The following is a 16276-nucleotide window of genomic DNA, read 5'->3' on the forward strand; positions in this document are numbered from 1 at the left end:
AGGACACTAGCAAAGGTAGAACATTTCATTCAAAGCCTTCCAAACAAGTATTTTGTCAAACTTCTATGTTTAACACGGTCATTGCACTTACAAACATGTGATATGTTTCGTCTATGAATTGCGGCGGTAGAATTTCAAAATCACTTGTGATATGAAATCACATATCTTTTACTAACCCACTTGACACTCTGATTATGTCGTGTTTATATTAAGAACTGTAAAAACTATATATTTATAGTCACTTATAAGACCTGTTTGACATAATCCAGGAACCCCGTTGGAAATATGCTTATTCATGTTTACACGTCTAGGCTTTACGGGTTATCCTGTGTATACATCATGAAGTTTTATTAGTTAGATCTGTGATAAAAGGCACCATTCACACTTAATGTTAGAATGTAAGCAATATCGTAGTATTTGTATTGAGTATGTTACAATATTGTATTGCATTGATTATATTGTACTGTAAAATGCTTGACATGTATACACAAATAAAACTAACTAAAACTAACTAACTAACTGATATTATATTTGAGATTGTAATGTGTGTAGCAAACACTGGTTTCCAATCAAAGCAGAGTAATCATAAGCGTTTTGAGTTCTGTATCGCGAACGTAAAATATCACGTCTTGGCATACATAATTTAAAGAACGAGTATGCGTTGCGTACTGCTTCTAAGTATCATAGAGAGTATTGAAATATATCGTTGGTATTGCTATAAGTAAATATTTGTAAAGAACGATGTTGTAGTATATTAAAAAGTGTATGAATTAAAAGTACCGGTAATGTATTATTGTACATCATTTATCATGGATATTCTGAGGTTAACATCTTTGCTTTATACCACTAAACTCATTCTTGAGGCAACTCTGGATTGCATTTGAGCATAAGTCATATTGTATAGCCTTATAATATAAAATGATATTACATTAGGTAAATTTAACAATTTGAGTTTCAATTGCTTATGTTCGATGATGTGAGCTTCGGTTTTACAAGTACTAAACTGGTATGATCATCTATAAGTTTAATGCTGACTATGGGTAAACGGCGAGATAACGTTGTACGTTGATGATCGTTCATTTAATATTCGGTGCATTACATTAGATTAAGCAATTGTTCACTTACTGTATATAAACGACCGTATGAAGCGGATGGGGAGAAGGTCTACTCTCTTGGTGGAAACTCATACACCTTTATACGGTGGGTTTAGCAGTGATATGAAACTTGTTAATATTTGTGCTAAATGACAAGTTTTAGACATATGATGAAAACGTGTTTGTTTACTGATAATCATCAATAGATAAGAGCAAAAACAATATCAAGCGTTTTTTGCTTTAAACATAGGAATTATTTCCCGTAAATGTCGTAGTGATTTTTTTGGCATTGTTCTGTTTGTTCTTCCGATTTTCTCTTCTTCCGTCTGTTCGTCCTTATAGCCTTCATTCTGTCCACCCTTTCTTCCGTCTGGAACATTTTGTATCCGGAGCCATACTTCTGAACAGCTCGGGTTGATTTCATTGAAACTTGGTATTATTATAAATATACGATTACGTATATATAGATGCGAGAATGATGCACGCAAAATGCCTTCGTAATAAATGTGCAAATAAGGGATGACTGGTATGGCTCCTTTTGACTTAATAAGTCCACTTCTGCGTCCGGGGCAACATGTCGGTAATGTTTGGGCAGATTTACTTGACGTTATTTTACGAGTAAATATGGATAAGAGGTTAATGCACGTCGAATTGTGACGCAAACCGTTCTTCAATAATTTAGTTATGGCCCAGTATACTTGAAAATACTCTTTTATCCAGGTTGTTGGTTTTTTGTATTCCGCAGATTGGCCACAGTCATGCGCCTTACAACAGTTGTTCTCAATCATTTGAGGCTGAGTCAAATGCAGTATTTATAACCCAAGGGACAAGGTCAAGACCACATATTAAGGTCAACGATTACATATCTTATCATTCATAGTGAACCCATACTTACTATGCATCAACGTATTGTCTAATTACTTTCTCAGGTTATTCGCCTTTATTTGGCCGTGCGACAAAAGTAATACACAGGTCTCTAAGGTCAACTTCACACAGTGAGGTAAAATGTCCTAAACTTTTCATTAAATACTTAGTATGCATGATTTGGTTAGGATTTTACCATGCGGAAAGTTTCTCAACTTTTTTGTACTAGGTCCAATGGCTGACCAATAACAATACAGGTAATGCCAACGTTTAAGATGACACATTTGATGACTTATTCAAAATTGATCAATTTCTTTACTATACATCTATGGATTATGTAACATTTTTTGTCTTTATGTTTCTATTGTCACAATTAACCATCATGTCTCAATATCAAGGTCGCGCACTGAGGTCAAATTTGTATAACATATGCCTTATCATGTTAGGATTCTAACATTCATCCTTTGCCGTTGTTTAACAGTTTATGTGCTGTATATATCAGGTTTGGAAACGCATTGATCGATATGATTCAGACCATGATATTGTGCTGGAATTTCGACAGTTGTATCCCCTGTGTATATCACTAATAATAATAGAGAGAGAGTTTCTTAAAGGTCCAAGTGTGTGGTTTTAACAAGCGGGCACTATGTTTGCTCAACCAAACGTCGTATAGTATGTCACAATCTTTTGTAGCAATATAATTTGCACGTTACATATGCCTTGGTAGGGCAGTTTGTAGCGCTTCAGTCTCATAATCTATCTATCAGAAAATATATTCTAATTCTCTTGCAGATTTCGGTATTTAAGCATTTAAACTTAGAACCGAAAATATATAGAGAATATTTTTCCGCAGATTTTCAATTTGGTATATGGTATCTAACTGCATATTTTTATCTCAATTAATAACGGATTTTGAAAATCCACTTAACTGTATTTAAACGAAATAGTCAAGAGCCTGCTCTTACATATAACATTATTAAAAAAAACATATTAGTTAAATGCATTAACACATTTGTTGTTATTTTGACACATGTATAGTCATAATGGCTTTATTGTTATTTTGGCGGTGAGCTGTATATGCTTAAATCGTAACTGATCTGTTCTGTTAATAATCATATGATGCAAGAGCGATCAATGCTATGTGCATGGCTTGACTAACTGGTCATTGGAAGAGGCGTTTTATCTATCCTTAGTAAACAATTTGGGTTATGGATGCTGAGTGAAACATTTGACTAATTGGCAATTGAAAGTGGCTTTTAACCAATGCTTAGTGAACAATTTGGCTAAGTGGCTATTGGAAGCGGCTTGTTATCGACGCCTAGTGAACGATATGACTGTTTTACGATGTTTAGTGTAAGTTGGACAAACTGGTTGCTGGGTATGACTGCTTTTCGATGCTTAGTGCACGGTTGGTCAAACTGCCATCACTTAATGACCAATATCTGACATTTAGTTTTACTCACTCTTTGACAACTGACCACTGGTAGCAACTATTTGTCGAGTATTAGTGAACAGTTGGACTTACTGACTACTTGGAGATAGTGTTAGTTTACCAAGTGACTTAGTGGTCATTGGAAGCGACTAGGATCTAGACTAACTTGCCAATATTCGCAACTGGTTGTCTTTTCCCAGTGAATTGTATGACTAACTTGAGACTGTGATCGATTGTTTGCCATTCCTAGGTAAACGATTGGAACACTGGCCACTGGGAGAGTCTGATTGTCGGCACTTAGGGCACGGTTTTTAAACAGGCCATTGTTATTCGGTGGATTTTAATGGTTATATACGGTCGGTCCAAAAGCCATCTTGCAGCGACTGGTTGTCGATTATCAGTAGAATGTTCCATTATCTAACCAATGTAACGACCATTCGCAGATTCGGAGCTTATGGGGTCCATAACTGGTAACTGGCAACGACAATTCTTAGTGCACATTTGGACATCTGACAACTACTTGTTAAAGTATAAGTGACCACAAATAGCGACTAGTTGTCGATACCTAGTTTTCGGCTGTACAAGACTGACATTGTTGGTTACTTGCTGTACAGTTGGACTAACAGGCAACTGGAATGAACTGCTTGCGACACTTTTTACTTGATGTTATATTAAGTGATGTATATTTTATGAGTATGTCATGGCTCTAAAGCTGTTCACTCTCTGCCTTTGTAAATCTACATTCGTTTACGTCTTCTTTAATGAAGAGAATAATTGCAAACAAGTGCATGCCTTTTAAATATTTATATGACATATAACGATTTAGTGAAAACAAGGGTGCTTGTTGAACATTCCAAAGAACTTTCGTTTTTTGAAAGCTAGTTATATCCTATTTATATCTTTAACATTCTAAGGCTTACCACGTAGTTAGAAGATGATCGTTGTATTGGCAGTGTTTGGTTTCTGTCCATATTTCAATGCTGTCGAGTAGGTTAACATGTTTTTGTATTGACTTTGGCGATTTTATTTAAAATCGCAGGCTATGTTTTAAGTCCGATTTGACGTTTAATTTAGAAAAAAAGTTCTTGCTTGTTAAATAACCCGCAGGGACCTTGAAATAAAGTACTCTATTAATACTATTGATATATATAGGGATACATGTGTTAAAATAACTGCACAACGAAATGGCGTGTAAAATATCGAACACTCGCTTCAAGAATAATACATGAATTACATATTTGTTTTAACAACTGCAAATACATTAATAATTAAACAAGCAACTCGTTGATTTGATATCGCCGGAAAACTAAATTTCGGTCATGTATAGCTGCAAAGCCCTTGACGTTTGGTTGAATCCTAATACAATCAAGCATATGTAATACACATTTGTTACCTGTGGCCTCATTGTGTGACCTTGATCTTGAGAATTGTGGATTACCTGTGATAAAAAGCCACATAAGGACGTATACTTGCAGAAAGTTAAGACATAATCTATTGATGCATAGTAAAGCTGTGGCAAAATGTTTAATACGTCATCTATATTGTAATCTTCGACTTCAATATGTGACCTTGACTTTTCCTCTATATTTATTGTTTAAGCAGGAGACTCAGACCCATATAATAGAGAAATTTTATGTATGGTAAAATCATAACAAAATCATGCATATTTAAAGAAAATATTGAAACATTGTACCTCAACGTGTGAACTTGATTCTAGGGACCTTAGTCGTACATTTAAAGCACAACCAGATAAATATTAAAGGGGAGCAATTGAAGCAAGTAGTTATCAAAATCCTTTGATGTACAGTAAAACTATGACTGAAGTATGAAAAATTCATTAGATTCTTTCATCTAGAGTTGAAGTCTTTCATTTTACTCAGACACAGATGATTAAGAAGAAACTCAATATTGACGGATAGTTTGCGTTTTAATTTGACGTGAATTATTCTCGTATTCATATGCACACGTATATTAAGTGTCATTAAACACAGTCCATGCATACCAAGCATGTGTTTCCGCGCGCAAAAGTGTGCTTATTTGCAAGGCACAAAGGACCATAACTCCATTATTTGTAAATCGAGTGCGACGGTTAATGATTATCAATTACCAAGCATTCATGTCAAGAATAATCTTGGTCATGAGTTGAATCTATTTTCTTATTTGTATATAATACATGCATTCTTTTGTATCATATATTTGTCTCCTTTAACACAAATCTGAACAAGACTGTTAAACCCACCGTATAAATGCATATGAGTTTCAATCAAGAGAGAACACCTCCTTCCTATACGGTGCATAAGGTATTTTAAATAAGGCAAGTGAACAATTGCATTACATTATCTTATGCAACCAAATATTGAATGAACTATAATACAGGTATGTCGCCGTCTACGCAAAGTAATCATTATAAGTGTTCAAACCAGTTTAAGAACTGATACAACTCAGACCACAGAACACAAACAATTGAACTGCTACTTGTTACCTTTCATATTTAATGTTAAATTATATGGCTTAACGCGATACCACATGTTCAAATGCACACCATAAAAGCCACGAAATTGTGTGAGCCATGATAAATAAAGTATTTAAAAAGTTGAATAGGTCTTTATCGAATAGTTCTATGGGTTTTATTGTATAATACAAAGATAGGAGGATTGCGGTCAATCTCAGAAGACCCGTGATACATGGTGTACAATACCAGATTACTATTCCAGTATACACATTTTTTTAAATAATACTACATCGTTTGAAAGGACAATTACTTTATAACAATACCAACGATATAAATGATACTCACTATCGAACTAACAAGCAGTACGCAACGCATACTCGTTCTCAAAATAAGTGGCCTGAACATGTATTTAGCCATACACGATTTAATGATTTTAAATCAGATGATGATCTACTGACTCTATACACAAATCATGATCTATTCTAAATGCAATTTGTCTTGCAGTATGTGGAATTAAAAATGCTGACCTTCAATTTAATAGGACGTTATACTAAGTGTTCAATTGTATGTATTACCCAGTACATCAACGGATACGGCCACGTGCTGTTCATTAAACAATACTGTATAACATATTTTCAGATAAGATTTCTTGAAATTCATTGAACGCTATTCATCATGACATTGGTACAATTGGTACATTAGCCATGATACAATTTCAGTAATGGTGTGTTTGTATATGTTGGTGCTTGCTATTTATTAATTGTTTAAAAATAATTGCCCCGGGTGAGGATCGAACTCACGACCTTCAGATCGCCCTTTTATGGCTATGAGACTGACGCGCTACCTACTGCGCTACCGAGGCATTTGTAAAGCTAAGGTCGCCCTTTAAACAAATCTATTCGACATATGACATGACGTTTGAATAAATGTACATGACGTTAGATGTCACGTTTGAGAAACAGAACACACCACGCTAGATGATTCATCCGCTTTGATTGCGAACCAGTGAGTGTTGCACACATTACAATTTCAGTCAGTAGAAATCAATTTTCAAGAGGGTTTTCAAGAGATTTTTTATTTTATAAATGACAAGCAGCGATCTTGACATTTTACTGTCGCAATTCTCAAAGATGTCACATGTTTATGAAGACCTATCACCATGTGAAATATAATATGCTTGATGATGTACCTTTGCTCATGTCCTTCTGATGCCGCGTTCAAACCAATAAGTCATCGTGTTTAAAAAAAAATTACCAGTTCAACCACGCGCGCTCTACATAGGATTGTGAGCAGGATTTTGAGCGAAAACGATTTGCTGTTGACACGTTTTTCGTACTTTCATTTCATCGTTCCTCAAAAAACAGCTGGAGTTTGACTTCTGTATATTGTACATACGCAAACACTTCGACCTTTACTACCTTTGACCTAGTGGCAAAACACAAAGAATCACAACAAACGTTAACCAACAGCTGACTGTGTTGTGACCTTTGCCGTTATGATCAGTATATACTTACATTTCGATTTTAATCTAATGGTAGTGTACTGTTTTCAAACGACAAAACATAACAAATGTTCAATCTTCAATAATTCAATCTTCGTCGATGCTGATAAATACAATGCCATAGCTATGCAATTTAAGTTTATTTGCTGATCTTGTTTCAAATTGTTTGATCATTGGAACGTTCACAGTTCGAGGTTATGATAATTGCCCTCAAGTTAGTGGTTTGAAAAGTAAATGTAACAACTCAAAACTTCAAAGGTAAGAACTACTCCGAAAAAAAAACACACTAATGCTGTTTAAATGTTCAGAGGTTGTCATTTGTCAAGAGGGCTATTATAATGCTTTATTCAAATGAAACATATGAACGCGTAAAGTCTGCAAAACAGACGTTACCATAATTTGCGGATTAATCAAATACATGTTGTATCATGTCATACCATCGACGTCAATCGTTACCAACCCTAATCATGCTGACCCTAGTGTTGTAGAATTTATTTAACAAAAACAGTATTAACATATGTTCGGGCTACTTCCACAGGCGCTTTTTTCTGTACACATACACTCTAGCAACATAAATGTATCCATGGTTTGCTAATGTTTACAAAAATATTGTTTTCATTTCACTTTATACCTATATTTAAAGGGACATTTACACAGATTTCGGCATGTATTGAAGTTTGTCGTTAAATGTTTTTTATTGATAAATGTAAACATAGGGTCTAAAATGGTCCAGTAGAAACAATAATAAAAAGGTATCCTCAACTTAGCTGGAACCACTGACCCCTGGATTAAAAGTCTAACGCTTAGAGCACTCGGCCATCCGTGCTCATAGATAAAATGATGTATTTTATAATTGATATAAGCAATCCTCGTAGTGTCACAAAGTATAACGACAACAACAGAACTCTCCAAATTATTCAATCGTTTCGCGTTTCAACGTTTCAACGTTTTATAATTTTTAGTTTTTGTATATAATCAATAGATGCATATAATGAATACTTTAGAGCATGGTAAATGTTCAGATTACTGTTTTTCACAAATATCATAACTACAACGAAAATTGGCGAACCTGAAACTATTTGTTTTCAATTTTGTTTATTTACCAAAGCGTAAAAAGGTCCCTTTAAGCTGCTAGGTCACTTATTGCGAAAATGAGTGATATAAATAATAAATAAATAAATAATGCTTTATGAAATAAATATTTGATTTGATTATTTTTTCATTTGTCAAGGATGTAAAATTTCATAAAATTTTGAATTATTTCGAGCTTTCTGAAATGATATACAACACAAAACACAACTTATGTACCTTCGGCGCTTTGCTATGTTCTTTGTTGTCGTGTATTACATAGCCGTGGTAGCTGCTCTTCTCATAGGAAGAGCAATACACTATATTTAGTACTATTGCACTTGTATTTTGAAGGTTGCATTTCTAGAGATTTCTGGTTACTGATAACATAAAGCACATGGTCGCGTAAAGAAGAAAATACTTACGCTAACATCATGACACGGAAACACATAATTAACCGCCATGTTTACACCAACAGATGAATGCATGTTGTTTATAGTGACATATATTGTATAGGCACCAGTCATTGAAGGAAGTGATATCAGATATGTTGTGCAAACTTCATCACAATAACCGCTGAAATCGCATGCGAAATTCTTCCTGACTTCGGAGAAAATATATTCGATAATATATTGTGACGAAAAGGAATGTAATCATCTACTCTGCTTGTCATGTTCTCTAAAGTTTATAGGAATAACGAGCATGCATATTAATTAAGATAACATACTCAATTTAAAATAATACCAACATTATATGAATACTCGAGAAGTTGTCAAATGGTGACATACATGTCATTGGAGCTATGGAAGCAGTCAAATCTTTACGCCAAAAGTGTATAATGCTTTAATACAAAACTAGTTAAAGTGAGCGCTTTACTTGTTGCAATATCCATCTTTAAATCCAAAAGTCACACAATTGCCATGCAACCTGGTTCTTTCAATCTTCCCCGAACGTATTTAGATGCGTCAGTTGCCTGTGATCAGGGATCATTCTTGCGTGCCAAACACGTATAACGACAACAGATTGTTAACATATTTCACTTCTTTGCATGATAAATTACGGTCAACCTTACACATTTGGCAAGTGATCACTTGTCTTAAATAAATGACAAACAAATTGTATATAATGAGAATGCAATACTGCTCCAATAGCTGGAGTTTCACATGTTTATATTTCTAATGCCGCAAACGACAATTGCGTCAGTTCATCAAGATCTATTATCTGATTGAAGGCGTTGAACACGAAAACAAGTAAAATGTCATTATTCATAGAAGTGCATGCAAATAAAGTATTTTTTTCATTTTGCTCACACTTGAATTTAGGAATTTAAATGTATTAAGTGGCTGAATTTATTAGGTAGTTTTGAACATCACCATCTTACAATTTTTTGGGTTTTCTCGCGTTAGCTGAATGCTGAAGAAACGTAGTTTGATCATACAAAGCATACAAAGGAATGTCAATATGGATTCATAATTATGTTGGAGTGTGATGTATCCAAATATTGATATGGCGATTCTGTAAAACGCACAAGGATACAAATGATTTAAAGGCTAAAAATACAAAACAACTTAACGTGACTATATTTCGAATGCGCATGTCCTTTTAAAAGCAAATTTTAAAAATGAACCATACATTGGTAATAGTTATATATGTATATACGATTACAAATAGTGCCAGCACACATTGTGCTTATCTTAGTAAATGTTTTTAGCTACGACTATATTCTTTGTTTTTTTACAAGAAAGTAACAATTTAAAACAAAAGTGGACATATTTTTTGTCAAAGCTCTTTTACTGATCAGGATTTTGATCTTATATATGTATTTACAATGTTACGAAAAAAGATTGATGTGTATATAGATGTAACGTGGTATAAGATAAATAACAAACGACAAAATAAAATTGCCGTGATTATTTATAAAAATAACGCATTCGTTATATCAATAAAATCAATATTACTCAAATAAACATGAAATAATTCAAGATGTTCAGAGAGTTAAGAAAGTTTATGTTTTATGTTGTAGGTTTGTGCTTTAAAGAGCAATTACTTCAGGGTGCTTTACAATTTGTTGGGAATAAACTGTAAAGCAAATGCTTGCATTCACTCTAGCGTAAAGCTTTTAGAAGATACATGTACAAAGGTATGTAAATGGATACATTTAAGTGGATATATGCTATATAACATAGGATGAACGTCTAGAACAAAGTGGTTTGGTGTTGTCATGATGTAACAACTACATGCAATAAATAACATGATCTTTCTTACATGAAGCAATAGGAGTATTTAACTATAGCTCCACATAATCGATCTCATAAGTTTCCATGCATATTGAGGTGTATCATGTACAGATTTTTCATAACAATTTTACTACTTCTGCTAATTCCACTAAAATTGCGACCACGACACCTGGTTCATACCTATACAAATACATACTTTACTGAGAGTTTATTAAACAAATACGCTATTTTAAGCAACCATTCAATTAACAATTAAAAACAAACATGATACAATTTATGGATTTATGTTCAATAACTTTGCAGACTTAATGTTGAAACTATGTCTGCACTGTCACTAATGAACATAAGACTGGTTCGATCATACAGTTTACGACATATACATATTTCAATCACATGATTATGATTAGGGAAGTTTTCACAGTAAATATCCAAAGGAAGTAGCATGAGGGATTTTGGCTCTGTCGATTTTACATGTAAAGAAACAAACAAGTACGTGCTTTACCTTTATTGCAAGACATATAGTTTTATTGTGGTTCAGGGATACTTTTTTGAAAGTCATATTGTACTTAAAACGGCTATAACTGGGATTATTTAAATATGCACTGTGTAAAAGTCATTCTTTTTCAACATTATCACATATGGAAATTCAATATAAAACTGAAGTTTGTCTTACACGGTTTGTAATGCTTCTTCGCAATTACCTGGAGCAATTAACTGAATCAATTAACTTAAGCCAAGTGTAAACATGAATGGGCCGATGAACAGAAAATGGTTTCTTATTATTGCCGAAATATTAGGCTCACATTTATATACAACATGTATTATTTATTAAGATTATAATTTTGAAAAAAAAGAAGCATGTTTTGAAAGTACAACATAAAATCAACCCCAAACTTTTCTGAACACATAACTAGGTGCAATTATGATAGACAGTTGGGTAGGCATCCATGCTTTAAACAATATATTCACAACTTGTAATTATAATCTCTCTGAATCCAAAATCTGGTCATTTGGCATTAAATGAGCTTGAATGGTTCTCAGTCAATACGATAAGAGGCTAGTAACAGTTGCTTTAAATTCGATACAATGTCGGTCTGTTGAAAGTTGAATCATGTCGTACATAAATGTGAATGTTTTTAATTCATCAAACACAATACCGATAATAATATGTTGAACAAAAACAGTTAACGGTTATTATTGAAACATTTTTTATTTAGATACGTTTTCGTGAAATTCATGTACGTCCACTCATCATGCCATTGGTACAAATTAATGATACAATTCGAAAACCAGCATATATACGATATTTTGATGTTTGTTATTTATCAATGTTTTTAAAATATTTGCCCCGGGTGAGGATCGAACTCACGACCTTCAGATGGCCCTTTTGTGGCTATGAGACTGACGCGCTACCTACTGCGCTACCGAGGCACATATTACGTTTAATTTGACACTGACACGAATTTATTCGACGTATGGCATGACGTTTGATTTAACGTTACATGACCTTAGCTTTAATGTGCGCGAAAAACAACACACGTCGCTAGACGATGCCACCGCTTCGCTTGTAAACATGTGTGTATCGCACACAATACAATCTTAGATGTTGGTACACCCTTATCTATATCGTTCTTGGGACATTTATATTTTCATAAATGCGAGGTGTGACTTTGAAATGTTAACCATGCAAAGCCACAAATGGTCACTTTTTCATGAAGACGAATCATTATGTAAAATATTATGGTTTGTCAATGACTTGTTTTGAATGCTTTGAATAAAAACGCTTTACTTTATGAGTGACCATGATACCGTTTTGCATGGTCCTCTGATGTCGTATTTAAAAAATAAATAAGGAGAGTTGACTAATCAAGATGTCAACAATGACAGCTCTGCAAAAGATAAATATCAATATATTTAGGGGAAACGAATTGTACATAGTACGTCACCAGTTTGCTACTTACATTTGACCTACTTACACAACGCACAGAAACGCAGGAAACACACAGAGGTAAGTCATCCAACATCCGCAGAAACACAACTTGTGGCATTGGTCGTTTGCAGAAACAAGCATGAACACATGCTTTAACAAAGCAGTTCGGTTATAGGATACAATATATTTTAAAGGAATGATAAAACTGATCTCGACGACACATCCTAAAACATATACGTCTTTGGCTAGCGTTTTTATATTTGTACTATCCATCCAGTGCTTTACAAAAGCCTAATCTTGACCGCAGGAATAATCTTGTTTATGTTAATTGCGTGTTAATTGTAGTGTAATATATTTATATTAAATTGGCGTTGCTAAAAAGCGAAAACTTATACAAATTGTTTTAAGGAGAAAATACATGTTTTACTTTTTTCTAGAAACGATAATGTTTGTAAGTTTTTTTGTATTATGATCATATTAATGTTATAGTACAACATCAGCAAAATCACAATTATGAAAACAGAGTCAAATTTAGATAACAACATCAGTACTGTAGTTGAACCATCGTACAGTTTGTAATGGTGACATTGATAGCATAAGAGGCAGACACAAAAACAGTCAAATATTTACAATTGTAATTCTGAAATCTCGAAATTAACATATTTCACATACTGATGAACGTCGTTATGACGCGAACAATTTACTCGTTATTTTATAAGAATAAGGGATAATGTTAGTCCAAGTGTGCCTGCCACTTGTAGGCATGTACATAATTTAATTGAACTGTTTCACTGAATCTGGCCGCGCGTAATTAAATGTGTATGTTGCCTGTGACATTGATTGGATCGTGTGGAATCCAAATATCGCTGTTTAGCGTGCCAAACTGTAATAACGATAACACATTATAAACATGTTTACTTTCATTTGCATGAATGTGCATTATTACTTAAGGATGAAATTGTAAATGTTGAATTATTAATTGACGCTTTAGAAAATGTGTAGGTTGGACGTTCTTCACTTTCATTTGTTATGTTCGCAGCAGGTAGAGCGCTGTACAAATTTAACCGGACAGTAAACGTCAACACGATACAAATTAATCTTAACTATTTTCATTTCTAGCCCCACTGAACATGTGTTGGAAAGAATTATAGAAAAACAAGGACACTATACAAAACTTAACAGTCGGGGTCAAACTTTGTAAAGGTACTTCACGCAAACCCACACAATTAATACCTTAAATGCATGTAATATCCAACAAACACGAAAGCGTAGCATTGATATGGCATTTAATATTTTGGTTAATTATAAAGCGTTATTTGTTCATTTTATTCACCTGACAACTGAATTCACACGCACATAATTGACTCATTATTTGCGAATAAGGCTGCACTTTGATTTGTTGTGGTGAGCGACGTCCATGAAACTCGTGTTTTTTTTTAAAGAGCACAGGTTTCGATTAGAACATCTCGAATGTAATATCATTATACGAATTATACAAATGTCTTGTACAATCAAAGTAATTTTCGGCTAAATCTGTGTAACTGAAATAATAACCAGCGATGTTTTGTTCCGATCCTTGTAAGTTAACAATACATTCAATTTCTCTCCTGCTCAAAGGGACTCCAACCTGTTGGTTGTTACCGGGAAACTATTCTTAAATAAATATTATTAACCATTGCAGTTTCTTGTAATTAAGTAAAACACTTGTTGTTTTTTAATAACATAACAGCTGAAATTATTGCTTTACCATAACGCGTCATCAGTTCTTAATATAAGTAGAGCACTGGTAATAAATAATCACATATTGGATTAAATGTTCTTATGTGTGTACAATTGCGCAATATTATTCACGACATTCGGCCGTGTTGTTTCAGTGCCTTCGAAGTGAATAAGTACACAACAGGGCGATTAGTTCAATGTTTTATACATTTCCTTATCAGCTGTGTACGTTATGACATTTTATATTATTCAGTTTAAACGTTTGCGGTGTATTAAAATTTAAAACAAACGTCTTCCCTGGCATTTGGATATCCAAACTAAGGTGAACCCCAATGCATCAATTTAATATATTGTTGCGATACCATCGTGTAATATGTTATGTTTATGCTCACGAATTATAAAACCGTTTCCAAATATAAATGCATTAGTAGGAACATGAATAATTAAGTACAAACATATGTCGAAACCAAGCAAGTCAAAGCTCTAAAATGGAATCACAATTTGCCAAAAGAAATGCAATACATACAATTCAAACACAAGACATTCCAGATGCTTATGTTAATGTGAATGAGATTGTGATGATGCAATACGATATGATGAATGCAATATACCCTTTGAGTGTTTCATTTCTTGTTTCATATACACGTTTTTACTTGTGCATTCGATACTGTCTTTCATGTTATACGACTCTACATAAATAAAACAACTCAGTATAATGCCACCACGTTTAATGATTTATTAAGATTACAAAGAACTAAAACGCTCTCTCTAGCAATTACCAAGGCATCGACATCAATTGGTTAGACCCTGCTTTAATAGGATTCAATGTTTTAACTGTAGATGGAATATATTCGTTATTGCTTAAAAAGTCCAATCGTGAAAATCATCGTTAGTGTACTTCATGTATCTTATGTTAAGTTACGTTGTAGATTCAATATTTGAGCGTTGGTGAGTCTTGTGCCTGCCCTATTACATACTGATCACATCAACAATTAAATAGCTGAATCATGTGTTATACAAATAATAACGTGTGCAGCAGGTGATCATTATAAAGCCAGTTGTCATAATAAACATCACGAATAAGAATAAGAAATGTAGATCCTACCAATTTATAGACGTAAATTTTGGTTTGAAAACACAATCATTTTAGTAAATATAAAGAACGAAAGCTAGATTCATTAAGTAACATATTTAGTGATGGGAAATAAATACTGTCATTTTGGTACAAAAATATGCTTTGAGTTATGTTACACAAAAAAATCGCAACTCATAATTCTAATTTCCCTTATTCATGGAAGCGTTGTACTAAATCTTGATTATATACGGGCTTCGGAATTATCTTCTTAATGGATTCTGAATTACTTCCAATCAATGAGATAACATATTTCCAGAGCCTCATTAAAATGCAATTAAATGTCCATCCGTTGAACAGAGATATATGTCGAAAAACTGAAAAAGCGTATTTGTTCATCTCATCAAACTCGAGAATTTGATGACATACGTTGAACAAAAGATTAAGTACAGTGTATCATATGTGTGTTTTATTTTACAATTTTATGTCTTCATGCACATTACACGAATTTGAAGTAACACCTATCGCTATTTCCATGTTTCTCACACTGGATTGTTTTAAGGTAAACGTATTGGGTGGCTTAATTTAATGCAGTTAGGTAAGCTCATAGAAAATGTCGATGTGGATGCATAATCATGTCTGAGTGTGTTGTATTTAAAAATCGACGTTTTCTATTAAACACACGAGCTTGTCATGGTTAAAAAACAAACTATATTGTAGAACAGGACGCTTCTAATATTGAATGCGGATTTCTGTAATAAACTAAATGGAAAAGTATATCACAAATCGGTCAAAATTGTACTTATAGACAAACTAAAATCGTAGGCAGCAACAAAATCATATATTGAGCAATATTATTACATTCCTTAAGTTACGGCTATATATTTCGTTATTTAAAAAAATAGCG

The 16276-nt window shown here is 33.5% G+C and overlaps 2 non-coding genes across 2 annotated transcripts; both read right to left on the reverse strand.

The window, feature by feature from the left end:
• Positions 1–6617: 6617 nt before the first annotated feature.
• Positions 6618–6704, reverse strand: Trnam-cau (transfer RNA methionine (anticodon CAU)). The gene is given in 2 exon segments: positions 6618–6653; positions 6668–6704. It is a non-coding gene; the product is annotated as a tRNA-Met (tRNA).
• Positions 6705–11992: 5288 nt separating this feature from the next.
• On the reverse strand, positions 11993–12079 carry Trnam-cau (transfer RNA methionine (anticodon CAU)). Its single transcript is given in 2 exon segments — positions 11993–12028; positions 12043–12079. It is a non-coding gene; the product is annotated as a tRNA-Met (tRNA).
• Between the last annotated feature and the right edge of the window lie 4197 nt (positions 12080–16276).

Source organism: Dreissena polymorpha, chromosome 13, assembly GCF_020536995.1.
Source record: "Dreissena polymorpha isolate Duluth1 chromosome 13, UMN_Dpol_1.0, whole genome shotgun sequence".
NCBI classification, from domain to species: Eukaryota; Metazoa; Mollusca; class Bivalvia; order Myida; family Dreissenidae; genus Dreissena; species Dreissena polymorpha.